Source organism: Leptodactylus fuscus, chromosome 2 (genome assembly GCF_031893055.1).
Source record: "Leptodactylus fuscus isolate aLepFus1 chromosome 2, aLepFus1.hap2, whole genome shotgun sequence".
Taxonomy (NCBI): domain Eukaryota; kingdom Metazoa; phylum Chordata; class Amphibia; order Anura; family Leptodactylidae; genus Leptodactylus; species Leptodactylus fuscus.
The window spans coordinates 6,858,644-6,874,792 of record NC_134266.1 but is presented as its reverse complement, the minus strand read 5'-3'; the positions used below and the strand labels follow the sequence as shown (position 1 = coordinate 6,874,792).

General features: G+C 39.8%; 1 protein-coding gene across 7 annotated transcripts in view; it reads left to right on the top strand.

Annotated features, from left to right (window-relative positions):
• ZBTB20 (zinc finger and BTB domain containing 20) overlaps nt 1–16,149 on the top strand; it is a 654,299-nt gene that overhangs the window by 160,106 nt on the left and 478,044 nt on the right. For all 7 annotated transcript variants that reach the window (XM_075263309.1, XM_075263308.1, XM_075263310.1 and 4 more), the window contains one exon: nt 11,518–11,573. The gene's annotated coding sequence lies outside the window, so the exon portion shown is untranslated. The remainder of the gene's footprint in view (nt 1–11,517; nt 11,574–16,149) is intronic.

Below are 16,149 nucleotides of genomic sequence, written 5' to 3'. Positions count from 1 at the left end.
CCCTCATTTTCATCGGAGGTGATATTTCTCCTTAAAGCAGATCTCCAGGCTCCCCCTTATTGCCGCTCCCTCAGTCTTTGTGCGCCACTTACCTGATAATCTTCGTTTTCTCGCTGGTGGTTTACTTACTTAGTTTATGATCATCCCGTCCTCGCTGCAATGGAGAACAGAGTGCAAGAATTGTTATCATTGTGTATAAGAAGAACTGCAGTGTAAAGCATGGAGGAGGAGAGAACTGAGGCCTGACAGGTGGATGTAACAATTTATATACTGCTTTTAGGTTTTGAGGTTTGTCTGCAGCTCAATGTGTCTGCGTAGTTTAGAGCTCCCCCTATAGTCTGTAGCACCCCTAACACAGCCATGTGATTGTGTAGGGTGGAATCCCCCTATAACAGCAGTCTGAATGTGTAATGTGGTTCCCCCATCACAGGATATGTGTAGCCTGGAGCCCATCCTATAAGAACAGATTGGCACCCCTATAAATATTCATCTTGTTGTGTACTCTGGAGCGCCCCCTATAACAGTAAGGGTTAGGCTAAAACTGGACTGATGGTCCGTGTACCGCATAGAGTGTCACCTGCACTCTCCACATTATAGGGAAGTGTCACCTATGTTTATGTGATGTTACACAACATACTATACACACGTGATGGGATGTCAGCTCTGTGTTTACATATAATATATAGCCGTGTACACACCACATAAGTCGGGCCCCTGTTGTGCAGGTGTGGTAGAGCTAAGCTGTAATATTTTCACAATAACATCCCCTTATTAAAGGTTCATTATGATCATTTATAGTCATCTCTTTCCTCCTGTCATATATAATGGTTTCCTAATCTATATATTTATATGGAAAATTGTGTAATGAAAACATCAGAAATGGAGCATATGTTCAATTTACATCAATTTACAGTTTACATAAAGCATTAATCTACATAAAACCTACTCACTATGTGAATACATTACATTACTTATCTTGTACTGATCCTGAGTTACATCCTGTGTTATACTCCAGAGCTGTGCTCGCTATTCTGCTGGTACAGTCACTGTGTACATACATTACATTACTTATCCTGTATTATACTCCAGAGCTGCGCTCGCTATTCTGCAGGTACAGTCACTGTGTACATACATTACATTACTTATCCTGTATTATACTCCAGAGCTGCGCTCACTATTCTGCAGGTACAGTCACTGTGTACATACATTACATTACTTATCCTGTATTATACCCCAGAGCTGCACTCACTATCCTGCTGGTGCAGTCACTGTGTACATACATTACATTACTTATCCTGTATTATACTCCAGAGCTGCGCTCACTATTCTGCTGGTGCAGTCACTGTGTACATACATTACATTACTTATCCTGTATTATACTCCAGAGCTGCGCTCGCTATTCTGCAGGTACAGTCACTGTGTACATACATTACATTACTTATCCTGTATTATACTCCAGAGCTGCGCTCGCTATTCTGCTGGTGCAGTCACTGTGTACATACATTACATTACTTATCCTGTATTATACTCCAGAGCTGCGCTCACTATTCCTTTGGTACAGTCACTGTGTACATACATTACATTACTTATCCTGTATTATACTCCAGAGCTGCGCTCACTATTCTGCTGGTGCAGTCACTGTGTACATACATTACATTACTTATCCTGTATTATACACCAGAGCTGCGCTCGCTATTCTGCTGGTGCAGTCACTGTGTACATACATTACATTACTTATCCTGTATTATACTCCAGAGCTGCGCTCACTATTCTGCTGGTGCAGTCACTGTGTACATACATTACATTACTTATCCTGTATTATACTCCAGAGCTGCACTCACTATTCTGCTGGTACAGTCACTGTGTACATACATTACATTACTTATCCTGTATTATACTCCAGAGCTGCACTCACTGTTCTGCTGGTGCAGTCACTGTGTACATACATTACATTACTTATCCTGTATTATACCTCAGAGCTGCGCTCACTGTTCTGCTGGTGCAGTCACTGTGTACATACATTACATTACTTATCCTGTATTATACTCCAGAGCTGCACTCACTGTTCTGCTGGTGCAGTCACTGTGTACATACATTACATTACTTATCCTGTATTATACTCCAGAGCTGCACTCACTATTCTGCTGGTGCAGTCACTGTGTACATACATTACATTACTTATCCTGTATTATACTCCAGAGCTGCGCTCACTATTCTGCTGGTACAGTCACTGTGTATATACATTACATTACTTATCCTGTATTATACTCCAGAGCTGCGCTCACTATTCTGCTGGTGCAGTCACTGTGTACATACATTACATTACTTATCCTGTATTATACTCCAGAGCTGCACTCACTATTCTGCTGGTACAGTCACTGTGTACATACATTATATTACTTATCCTGTATTATACTCCAGAGCTGCGCTCACTATTCTGCTGGTGCAGTTACTGTGTACATACATTACATTACTTATCCTGTATTATACCCCAGAGCTGCACTCACTATCCTGCTGGTGCAGTCACTGTGTACATACATTACATTACTTATCCTGTATTATACTCCAGAGCTGCGCTCACTATTCTGCCGGTACAGTCACTGTGTACATACATTACATTACTTATCCTGTATTATACCCCAGAGCTGCGCTCACTATTCTGCTGCTGCAGTCACTGTGTACATACATTACATTACTTATCCTGTATTATACTCCAGAGCTGCACTCACTATCCTGCTGGTGCAGTCACTGTGTACATACATTACATTACTTATCCTGTATTATACTCCAGAGCTGCGCTCACTATTCTGCCGGTACAGTCACTGTGTACATACATTACATTACTTATCCTGTATTATACTCCAGAGTTGCGCTCACTATTCTGCTGGTGCAGTCACTGTGTGTGTGTCTTCTGTGTGGTTTATCTTGTGACATTATTACGTATTATAGTCTTATACAATGTTCTTTGTGCACATTACAATTGTATAGAATATAATAGATTTGTATTGTGGTCATGTTGGGGGTTGTAGTCTTCTATGTATATACTTTATAATATATTTGTATACAGTACCATAGACTTCTATTATTATTATTATTATTATTATTATTATTAATACATAATATTGATTGTAGATTTCAAGACTCATACCCTCTATAAAGTCCTTATTGCCAGTGATAACGTCTTTGTGAGCGATGGAGCGGAGATTTTCCTGTGAAACTACTTACAGAAGTTTTTCCCAGTGTGGCCAGAAATAAATGCGCAGAGCGGAGTCCTTGGCCATTTCAGGAGGCCGCGCGCCTTTGTTCTCGGTGCTCGCTCGGAGACATAGAATGGGTTCTTAACTCTCCCCTGTTGAAGTACAGTACAAAGAGCCGGAGCTCAGTGTGCGCCCGAGTCATTGTACTTTTTCCTCCTTTGCAGCTCGTACAATAATAATGTGACAGGAACGCGGCTGCGGCACTTCGGGGCATTCTGCGGCGTTCTCATATATAGTTTAATATAAATATTCCATGCACTGTCTGTGTCACTTTACAGCTTTAATTGAAAAATGGGAGATTGATGTAAGAGATTGTGTCTTGTTTTATCACAGGTTAGCTGGAATTCCGCCTGCAGTGCTGTAGGGTTTCTATTGTCTCCTTCCTTTTATTCCGAGACCTGCTTTTCACATTTTTTTGTGGCATACCCAGAAACTTGGCACAAAGTTGACAGGCAAGATGAATAGTCATGAGTGCGGACAAACGGACACAGGCGGACGGAGCGGCATGGATTCTGAGGGGCTTTTCAAACTTATTCTTCCCTTAAAATCACTTTGTGATTCATGTATGCTGACATCATGTGCACAACTCCACAGAAAGTAATTAGACAACCCCTGCAGTTTTCCTCGGCTGATGAAGCCTGTGGTTTGTGTTATTAAAAAAAAAAAAATACTCCGCTCGCTGCAAGAAATTTTTTTTCACCCCAAGTTCAGAATCCTGGGAATTTTTTTTTAGGATTTTAATTTGCAGCGTATCGGTGTTTGCAGCGGTCGGAGCTCTGTGACCCCAGGACTGGGATGGTGCAGGGTCTCCCTACTGTAACATACCTGTAGTGGCCGGCCATGTCTCGTAGCGTTCACATCTACAATCCTATTGATGTTCCGTGCTGCTGTTTTCGACTCATGGCGACCATATGGATGATGTCTCTCCAGAACGTCCCGCCTTCTGTTGGGGTCTTCAGGTTTCGCAGTGCATAGTGTTTGGAAACAATCCAGAATTTTTGGAAATTCAGTGATGTCCCAGTTTGAAAAGGGAGCATGGTATACACAGAACCTGTCTAAAAATGAGCAGCCTCATCAGGTTTGGGACGTTCCCAGGAGTGGGGCTTAAACACCCCCCCTTATTCCCAATGTACAGTAATATGCAAGTGTTTCAAGCAGGTTTGGAGAAAATGTTGCAAATTCAACAAATTTTTTCCCCCACTTGGAATTCGGCCTGGCTATATTCAGTAGACCGGGCACTGTCAGACACAGGGAGACCTAATGTGTTTGTGTATCACAGTCATTTTCTACTTTTATATGTATTCAAGGGAAAAGAGGGATTTAGAACTTTTATTTTATTTTTTTATTATATTTTTTTTTAAAGCTTCTTTTTTTTTCACTATTTTATGGGAGATTCTATACATTTCTATTGTGGCTGGTCATAGACCCCACTCTCCCCCCCCCCAGAAAAAAAAAAAATAAAAAAAAAAAATAAAAAAAATAAAAAAATAAAAATGTATTTGCTTGACTCGAGTATAAGCCGAGGGGGGCTTTTTCAGCACAAAAACTGTGAAAATTATATATACAGCCTACCATATGCAGGTTATATATACAGCCTCGACATATACCAATATATATATATATATATATATATATATATATATATATATATATATATATAGTCCCACCATATACAAATTATATATAAAGCTCCAACATATACTTTTCTGCCGTATGTGACTTTAGTGTGAGATTAAGGCTGGAGTTGAATAGAATCTCTCTGTGATGGTGTATGTTGGTCAGTACTTCTCTATATATGTCCTGCGTGGTCCTGGGGCTGTGTATCAGTGAGGGAAGGTTTTGGGGTAGATTCTCCTTCTTTTACTGTGTGCAGTGTATGGCAGTGAGTCTTCACCATCAGCTCAGGGAGAACTGCAAAGCAGAGATGTAGTGAGACAGGGGAAAAGTGCAAAGTAATGCAGAATATAAGTCACACAATGAGCAGATAGAGCGGTATTTGTCACACATGGCAGCTTATCCTGAGGTGACAGGCACGCTTTATGGGAAGGTCATTTCTAAAACATGTCACCAGATAATGTGCCAAACATCTGAATATTGCGCCAGCGTTCTGGACAGTGTGCTGAGATTCTGCGCCATGTGAGGACCTAAACAAAATCATAAGGGGTGTAAAGTATATTTTCTTTGTTCGCCATCCGATGCTCCGTTCTGATCTGATAATTATAGAGCAGGGAATGGAACTGCCATAGAAATGTAGCACCGAGGGGTAGATATAACAGAGATAGCGGCACTTGGAGTGGGAGTCCTTCAAAAGATATCTGCACCCTCTGGACCTCTATTCTTGCTCGTGTGCACAAGGTCTAAGTCATACTTGTCCCCACTCTTATTCCTTGGCTTCCTGGCCCCGCCGGTCTCTCGCTCCTGGTCCTTCTTGTTCTACAGCCCGAGGGAAACCAGCGAGTAGAGACCAGCAGGGATTGGTCAGAGAGGTTTGCTTCTTTTATTTTTATAACCTGTTCTATGCCCATTGCCCTTTTCTACACTAAACCTCCCCTTTAAGGCTCATGGTGTTACATATTTGATAAACTCCATGCGCCTGAGTCATAGAGCGCCCCCAGAAGGGGAGGACCCCGACTTCCTGACCAGTCTGCTGCCCATTGGCTTCACTCTATTCTCCCCTGTCAGTGTTACATTTGCTATGGAGAAGGATACAATGTTTCTCTGTGTTCGGTGTCCGGGTCTCCCTCATGGTGGGGATTCCTGTAGGGATTTCAGGGGGTGCTAAGTGTTGCTAATAGCTCTGTGCTTCTGGTCCTATCGGGGTGTAGACTATTTATAGGCTGGCAGCCTGTAATAATGGACATGATAGTGTTAGTACCGGGATCCCCTATAGATCTACTCCCAGACTGCTACAAACCCCACAATGAAATTATTATGAAAATTAGTTTTTTTTTTATTACTTTACTTTTTTTCCTTTTTTTTTTACCACGTCTGCCATCACTTTTTTTCTCCTCTGCGTTTTGCATAATCGTTGCGTTAGCAAGGCCTGAAAAGCGAAGTGATAAAACATGCAGTAACAGAAGCTTTAATTTGTCAAATCATTTATGTCAGGGAAAAATTGGAATTAAAGTGATAACCTTTATTGGCTAATTGAGCAGATTTCAGCGTCGGGGCCTGCGAGACTTCACTGCCAGGCAAAGACCCGAAGAGCCGCACACCAAATCTGCTTAGTTAACCTGTGAGATTGACCAATCCTTCTAGAGATTTCTATTCTTCGCTCCTCAGCCACAGGCGAGAGACGCAACTTCTACAATTATATAGTGATAAGAAAAGTGACCGAAGATAAAAGAGAGAGAAGCGAAATCACAGAATACAATATATACCAATATATACTAATATATACCAATATATACCAATACATACCGCACCACCAAGTACTGTAACTGCCCCAATTCATCTATCTCCTATCTATCTATCTATCTATCTATCTATCTATCTATCTATCTCCTATCTATCTATCTATCTATCTATCTATCTATCTATCTCCTATCTATCTATCTATCTATCTATCTATCTATCTCCTATCTATCTATCTATCTATCTATCTATCTATCTATCTATCTCCTATCTATCTATCTATCTCCTATCTATCTATCTATCTATCTATCTCCTATCTATCTATCTATCTATCTATCTATCTATCTATCTATCTCCTATCTATCTATCTATCTCCTATCTATCTATCTATCTATCTATCTATCTATCTATCTCCTATCTATCTATCTATCTATCTCCTATCTATCTATCTATCTATCTATCTATCTATCTATCTATCTATCTTCTATCTATCTATCTATCTATCTATCTCTCTCCTATCTATCTATCATCTATCTATCTATCTATCTATCTATCTATCTATCTCCTATCTATCTATCTATCTATCTATCTATCTATCTCCTATCTATCTATCTATCTATCTATCTATCTATCTATCATCTATCTATCTATCTATCTATCTATCTATCTATCTATCTCCTATCTATCTATCTATCTATCTATCTCCTATCTATCTATCTATCTATCTATCTATCTATCTCCTATCTATCTATCTATCTATCTATCTATCTATCTATCTATCTCCTATCTATCTATCTATCTATCTATCTATCTCCTATCTATCTATCTATCTATCTATCTATCTATCTATCTATCTCCTATCTATCTATCTATCTATCTATCTATCTATCTCCTATCTATCTATCTCCTATCTATCTATCTCCTATCTATCTATCTATCTATCAATCTATCTATCTATCTATCTATCTATCTCCTATCTATCTATCTATCTATCTATCTATCTCCTATCTATCTATCTATCTATCTATCTCCTATCTATCTCCTATCTATCTATCTATCTATCTATCTATCTATCTATCTATCTCCTATCTATCTATCTATCTATCTATCTATCTATCTATCATCTATCTATCTATCTATCTCCTATCTATCTATCTATCTATCTATCTATCTATCTCCTATCTATCTATCTATCTATCTATCTATCTATCTATCTATCTCCTATCTATCTATCTATCTATCTATCTATCTATCTATCTATCTATCTCCTATCTATCTATCTATCTATCTATCTCCTATCTATCTATCTATCTATCTATCTATCTATCTATCTATCTATCTATCATCTATCTATCTATCTATCTCCTATCTATCTATCTATCTATCTATCTATCTATCTATCTATCTATCTATCTCCTATCTATCTCCTATCTATCTATCTCCTATCTATCTATCTATCTCCTATCTATCTATCTATCTATCTATCTATCTATCTATCTCCTATCTATCTATCTATCTATCTATCTCCTATCTATCTATCTATCTATCTATCTATCTATCTCCTATCTATCTATCTATCTATCTATCTATCTATCTATCTATCTCCTATCTATCTATCTATCTATCTCCTATCTATCTATCTATCTATCTATCTATCTATCTATCTATCTCCTATCTATCTATCTATCTATCTATCTCCTATCTATCTATCTATCTATCTATCTATCTATCTATCTCCTATCTATCTATCTATCTATCTATCTATCTATCTATCTATCTATCTCCTATCTATCTATCTCCTATCTATCTATCTATCTATCTATCTATCTATCTATCTCCTATCTATCTATCTATCTATCTATCTATCTATCTATCTCCTATCTATCTATCTATCTATCTATCTCCTATCTATCTATCTATCTATCTATCTCCTATCTATCTATCTATCTATCTATCTATCTATCATCTATCTATCTATCTATCTATCTATCTATCTATCTCCTATCTATCTATCTATCTATCTATCTATCTATCTCCTATCTATCTATCTATCTATCTATCTATCTCCTATCTATCTATCTATCTATCTCCTATCTATCTATCTATCTATCTATCTATCTATCTATCTATCTCCTATCTATCTATCTATCTATCTATCTATCTCCTATCTATCTATCTATCTATCTATCTATCTATCTATCTATCTATCTCCTATCTATCTATCTCCTATCTATCTATCTATCTATCTCCTATCTATCTATCTATCTATCTATCTATCTATCTATCTCCTATCTATCTATCTATCTATCTATCTATCTATCTCCTATCTATCTATCTATCTATCTATCTATCTCCTATCTATCTATCTATCTATCTATCTATCTATCTATCTCCTATCTATCTATCTATCTATCTATCTATCTATCTATCTCCTATCTATCTATCTCCTATCTATCTATCTATCTATCTCCTATCTATCTATCTATCTATCTATCTATCTATCATCTATCTATCTATCTATCTATCTATCTCCTATCTATCTATCTATCTATCTATCTATCTATCTATCATCTATCTATCTATCTATCTATCTATCTATCTATCTATCTATCTATCATCTATCTATCTATCTATCTATCTCCTATCTATCTATCATCTATCTATCTATCTATCTCCTATCTATCTATCTATCTATCTATCTATCTATCTCCTATCTATCTATCTATCTATCTATCTATCTATCTATCTATCTCCTATCTATCTATCTATCTATCTATCTATCTCCTATCTATCTATCTATCTATCTATCTCCTATCTATCTATCTATCTATCTATCTATCTATCTATCTCCTATCTATCTATCTATCTATCTATCTCCTATCTATCTATCTATCTATCTATCTATCTATCTATCTATCTCCTATCTATCTATCTATCTATCTATCTCCTATCTATCTATCTATCTATCTATCTATCTATCTATCTCCTATCTATCTATCTATCTATCTATCTATCTATCTATCTCCTATCTATCTATCTATCTATCTATCTATCTCCTATCTATCTATCTATCTATCTATCTCCTATCTATCTATCTATCTATCTATCTATCTATCTATCTATCTCCTATCTATCTATCTATCTATCTATCTATCTCCTATCTATCTATCTATCTATCTATCTATCTCCTATCTATCTATCTATCTATCTATCTATCTATCTCCTATCTATCTATCTATCTATCTATCTATCTATCTCCTATCTATCTATCTATCTATCTATCTATCTATCTATCTCCTATCTATCTATCTATCTATCTATCTCCTATCTATCTATCTATCTATCTATCTATCTATCTATCTATCTATCTATCTATCTATCCCAGTAACAGGGTACAATCCCCCGGCCTCTGGCTTGCTGTCCTCCAACTATAGAGGAATAAATAGAGTTCCCTCCACATAGCTGCAGTGTAAATATACGGCCCTTGGTAGCCCCCTATCCACACATTGCTTCTATTATAAGTAGTACATGACATGACAAGTAAATATTTAAAGGGTAAATCTCATAACTATATAATTAATATTAATTAGTGTAATATACAAATATACACAGTATATGATTTACTGCACTGCTGCAAATAACAAATACATGCGAGTCCCAGGGCTAAATAAATACCCCGCTATTAATGGCATGTACAGCATACAGTGCAGTCATCTATAGTACGGCCGGGGATTCAGGCTTTAGGGAAATGAAATTTACCTAAAATTGTGTCTGCTGTATTGAGGTCGGATGAGGGAGGGCCAGGCCGGGGCCTCAGTGATTCCGAGGAGGTGGAGAAGATCGTTCTAAAGGTTCTGTAATACAAAGTTATATTATAGAGCTGTAAGTAGTTACAGGATCCTCATCCTCCTGTACTGCCCCCCGCTGAGATCTCTGTGTACGGGGAAGGGGTGTCTGTAAGTGTGTGAAGGGTAATTACAATGTAACAAATTATTATCTAAATAACACAAGACTGTATCTTATTATTTACTACATAGTCACCAATATATTCTATCTATGTCTACCCCCTATCTATCTATCTATCTATCTATCTATCTATCTATCTCCTATCTATCTATCTATCTATCTATCTCCTATCTATCTATCTATCTATCTATCTATCTATCTATCTATCTATCCATCTATCTCCTTCCTATCTATCTATCTATCTATCTATCTCCTATCTATCTCCTATCCTATCTATCTATCTATCTATCTATCTATCTCCTTCCTATCTATCTCCTATCCTATCTATCTATCTATCTATCTATCTATCTATCTATCTATCTATCTAAACTGATGTGCAATGGAAGGTGCTCCTGTGCAGGAGATAACTGGCATACAGGGATATGGGTCAGATGTAGGGATTGTCTCTCCTATAGAGGGTCACAGACAGTGCGGGGTATGGGATTGTGTCTCTGCACTTATACACCTGCTGCAAACTTTCTCTCCCCTCCCCATCCCCTCTGCTCTAAACTTTCCTGCCATTGTCTGCCTTTCCATGCCATGAAGCCTGAGCCTGTGGCCTGTGCGGCATTAATATGGCGTCCTTGTAGTCGGGGGCTGTGTGAAGGTTTCGGTGCTCGCACCTGGACATATCTCTCGCTCTCTCGCCTTGCTGAAAGATTTAATAGTGGCACATAATAAATGATAAGTCTGCCGGAGATCACAGAGCGTCTCCTCCTCCTCCAGTCTGGACTCGCAGCCTCCGCCGGCCACATTTTGTGTTGACATCACCTGTTCTGCGCTTTTGTTTGGACTGTGGCTGCCAGATGAATATATGTTGATATGTATACATAAGACTCTGTTCCCACACCCAAATCCATATCTCTGAGAACTAAATGTCATTCTCCTCTCTTCTCTGTAGCAAGAATACGGAGCGATAGAAACTTCTGCAGCTTCAGACCCTCAGCCCATCAGCAGGTAAGTCCCGGACCCTCCTCTTATCTGTGCAATGTCATTACTGTGCTCAATGTCCGTCATATACTTTCTATTTGTAGATCATGTTTTTATTTGTTTATTTTTTTTATACATAGTGGCAATTCTTTAAAATCTGTATCTATAGGTAGCCACTGCAGGTGTGAACTGAGCCCAAGACTTCTGCTTTATATGATTTACAAACCAACCAGATGTCTCCTGGAAATTTTGAGTTGTAACATTGCAGTGTTAGTTTTTTTTGGTGCTGATATTTTGCAGTCTTATCTTCCCTTTGTTATTTGGTTTCCTTATGTTATAGTTGTGATCAGGGACTCCAAGGTAAGAGCATTGTCTACTGGAGCCGCAGGTTGTCTGAGCTCCGCCTCCTGGGGGAGGGATCTTTGGGATGCCCCACCTCCATGCTCTAAACTGCATATATTCAGTAGGAAGTCACGGAGATCTAGAGAAGTAGGACAAGTAAAGTAATCTGGGATATTTTCTATGTAAAGGGTTGGTGGTGTAAGTGCGGCCGCCTCTGGTCATAGAGCCAATGGGTCCCGGAGGATTTAGCCAAAAGGTATATGATATGGGCTTGAATTTCTTGGAAGTAAGCCGAAGTGTGTCTGGCCATAACCTTCTCCAGCAAAGTCCACTGTACCTATAGTGGTCAGCCATTGATGGGGGGAATCTTTTAGAGCTCATGTCATGAGATGGTGGAAATCAAATAGATCCTGAACACAACCCGGCCTATCATTATATAAGCCCACCCTGTGCTCAGCTGGTCACGGGCACTGACATTGTATGATGTCATGATATGATGTCAGGTCTGAGCACATGGTGATGCTATAAGGGGGTTGTAAGATTAGCAACGTCTTCTCAGTGTCTAATATTACCAATATTATCTATCTATCTATCTATCTATCTATCTATCTATCTATCTATCTACAGTGATGGCCAAAAGTATCGCCCCCTGCAGTCCTGTCAGATAATCCTCGGTGTCCCCCAGATAATGATTACAAGCACAAACTCTTTGGTAATATCTTCAGTTATTTTGCTTGCAATGAAAAAACACAAAAGAGAATAAAAAAAAAAAAGTCACATCATTGATCATTTTACACAAAACCCCAAAACTGGTGCGGACAGAAGTATTGGCGCCCTCAGCCTAATACTTGGTAGCACAACCTTTAGACACAATAACTGCGCACAACCGCTTCCGCTAACCAGCAATGAGTTTCTTACAAGGCTTTGCTGGAATCTTAGACTCTTCTTCTTTGGCAAACTGCTCCAGGTGCCCCCTGAGATGTGAAGGGGGCCTTCTCCAAACTGCCACCAAGAGATCTCTCCCCCTCCCCCACAGGTGTTCTATGGGATTCAGGGCTGGACTCATTGCTGCCACTTTACAAGTCTCCAGGGCTTTCTCTCACCACCATTTTCTAGTGCTGACCTGAAGTGTGTTTTGGGTCCTTGTCCTGCTGGAAGAGCCCTGACCTCTGAGGGAGACCCAGCTTTCTCACACTGGGCCCTACATGATGCTGCACAATGTGTTGGTCGTCTTCAGACTTCATAATGCCATGCACACGGTCAAGCAGTCCAGTGCCAGAGGCAGCAAAGCAACCCCAAACCATCAGGGACCTCCGCCATGTCTGACTGTAGGGGGCGTCTTCTTCTCTTTTTTCCCTGTAATCTCTATGTTGAGGCCTTTTCCTACTTTTGTCTCATCTGACCAGAGAACATTCTTCCAGAACGGTTTTGGCTTTCTCAGGTTAGTTTTGGCAAACTCCAGCCTGGCTTCTGTCTGTGGGTAAGAAGTGGGGTCTTCCTGGGTCTCCTACCATACAGTCCCTTCTCATTCAGACCCTGACACTGGATAGTACGGGGTGACACTGTTGTATCCTCGGACTGCAGGGCAGCTTGGACTTGTTTGGATGTTAGTCGAGGTTCTTTATCTGCCATCCGCACAATCTTGCTGTGAAATCTCTGGTCAATGTTTCTTTCCCGTCCACATCTTGGGAGGTTAGCCACAGTGCCATGGGCTTTACACTTCTTACTGACACTGCGCACGGTAGACACAGGAACATTCAGGGCTTTGGAGATGGACTTGTAGCCTTGAGATTGCTCAGGCTTCCTCACAATTTTGCTTCTCAAGTCCTCAGACAGTCCTTTGGTCTTCTTTCTTTTCTCCATGCTCAATGTGGTCACACAAGGACACAGGACAGAGGTGGAGTCAACTTTAATCCATTTCAACTGGCTGCAAGTGTGATTTAGTTATTGCCACCACCTGTTAGGTGCCTCAGGTAAGTAACAGGTGCTGTTAATTACACAAATTAGAGAAGCATCACATGACTTTTCAAACAGTGCCAATACTTTTGTCCACCCCCTTTTTTATGTTTGCTGTGGAATTATATCCAATTTGGCTTTTTGAAAATTCTTTTTGTGCTTTTCCATTGAAGACAAATTAAATGAAGATATTACCAAAGAATTTGTGATTGCAATCATTATCTGGAAGAAACCAAGTATTATCTGACAGAATTGCAGGGGTGCCAATACTTTTGGCCAACTATCTATCTATCTATCATCTATCTATCTATCTATCTATCTATCTATCTATCTATCTATCTATCTCCTATCTATCTATCTATCTATCTATCTATCTCCTATCTATCTATCTATCTATCTATCTATCTATCTATCTATTCCATCTCTCTCTATATGTAGCGTATATAGCAGATCCCTCTGCGTTCTTATATACTTCTCCAGACCCCCATACACTACATTTCCGTGGTATCTTCTGCCTGTGATACAGATGTTTCCTGTGGAGTCTTATTTGGGTCGTACTATAAGAAGTTTGGGAGTTGTTGTGATGATAAATGTATTTTGGTATGTTCTGGTTTTTGTTGTTCCCCTCTGACCCGGGCCCAGTATTCGCAGTGAAGGTCTTGTGTCACCCCTGAGCTCCGGCTCTCTCCTTCTTCTCCTTCTGATCTCTCTGACTTCTCATCCATAAAGAACATTACACGTAGGCGGTTTCCTTTCTTGGCTTGTTTTTTTTCGACCCCTTGATGTAAGAAGACAATGAAATATTTGATCGCCATTCGGGGCCGTAGCTCACGGGTTCCTGCTCGGCCCGACCCGTTTCTCCACCTCTCCGGACTCCTCGTAGCCATTTCTTCAGGTTTCAGACAATAATCCCCTTTCCTTGAAGAGACGCCTGGCGAAATAATTTATTGGCACTCTGTGTTTTTTTTGCATACATTAATATTAATATATCTTAGAAGGAGACAGGTTGTACTTTACTTTGGTTGGAATCCGTAATATAAACATTGTCAGCGACAAGAGGGTGTTACGAGCGGGCCGGGATTAACCCCTCGCTCGCCGACACTACATTGTCTCTCCCCGGCTTGTGTCCTGTCAGCGGGGTGGCGGCGTTTACGATCGGTTTGGGTAGGGGGGGGGGTCTCCGTCTGCCCGCGTCGCTAATGTGTCCCTGGATATTACAGCGCACAGAAATGATTGTGTTTGGAGATTGTCCTGATTACCTATTAGTATAACCTATAATTGTAAGATGGATCTATCTCGTAACAGATTCCCGAAATTAAAATGAGCATGCTCCCTGCGTCCCTCGAGGCGTCTAATCACGGGGAAAGTGCAGTAAACGGACAAGATTCATTATCTATTCAGGGCATGATTATTATTAGCTATTTTACATTCACGCAAAGCAGAAAGAGCGCATCATTTTCATTGCACCTTGCTGGTGCCTTTTAAGGAGGCACCGGAGTTTGGCAAGCGGGATTATGTTTAGTCTCTGGAAAATGTAGATTGTATTTAATAGACGGAGCTCAGATCCTCTCCCAAACTTAATATGCCATTAAAGCCACGTTACAGGGGAGCAGGAGGGGGGTCCCTTGGCAGCCGCATCGCCCTTTTATCTAAATTGATGGGGTGAAATGAAGCAGGATTTACCAGGAGGCCAAGCGAATGGCCCCTAAACCTGTCCCTGCGCTCCCCCATGTAGCTGAGGTTTTTATATGACATTTGTTTGAATATACAGGGTTGTGGTCATGGGGTCTGCTGCGCCAAATGGGGGGCTCAGTAATGGCTTCATCTACAGAAGGCAAATATGGTGTCTGGTATGTACATAGCACCCATATTATATCGCTCCATCTCCGTCCACCATGATGGATTTCACTGAGTATAGGGTTGAGCCGATCTTGAGATTTCAAGATCGATTTTAAAATTCGATTTCCGATCATTTTCCAGCCAATCTCGATCATGAAATTTGCTCGATCACCGATCAGGATCTGATCTTTCCCAATCCCGATTCTCAACCCTAGTCAATGCTTCTCTATGGGAAAAGTCACTTTTAGGATTGAGCCGATCTTGAGATAACCTCCGATCTCGATCCCGTTGGAAAAGATCGGGTCGGAATTCTGATCACGATCGTGAAATTTGCTCGATCTTTTCCGATCCCGATTGCTCAACCCTACTGAAGTAGTCAGGTTATAGTCCGGTGTCAGCACATTACAGCAATGATGTGGTTAATGTCTAAGGCTCTTGTCTAAGGCCTCCCTCGCGGAATCCATTA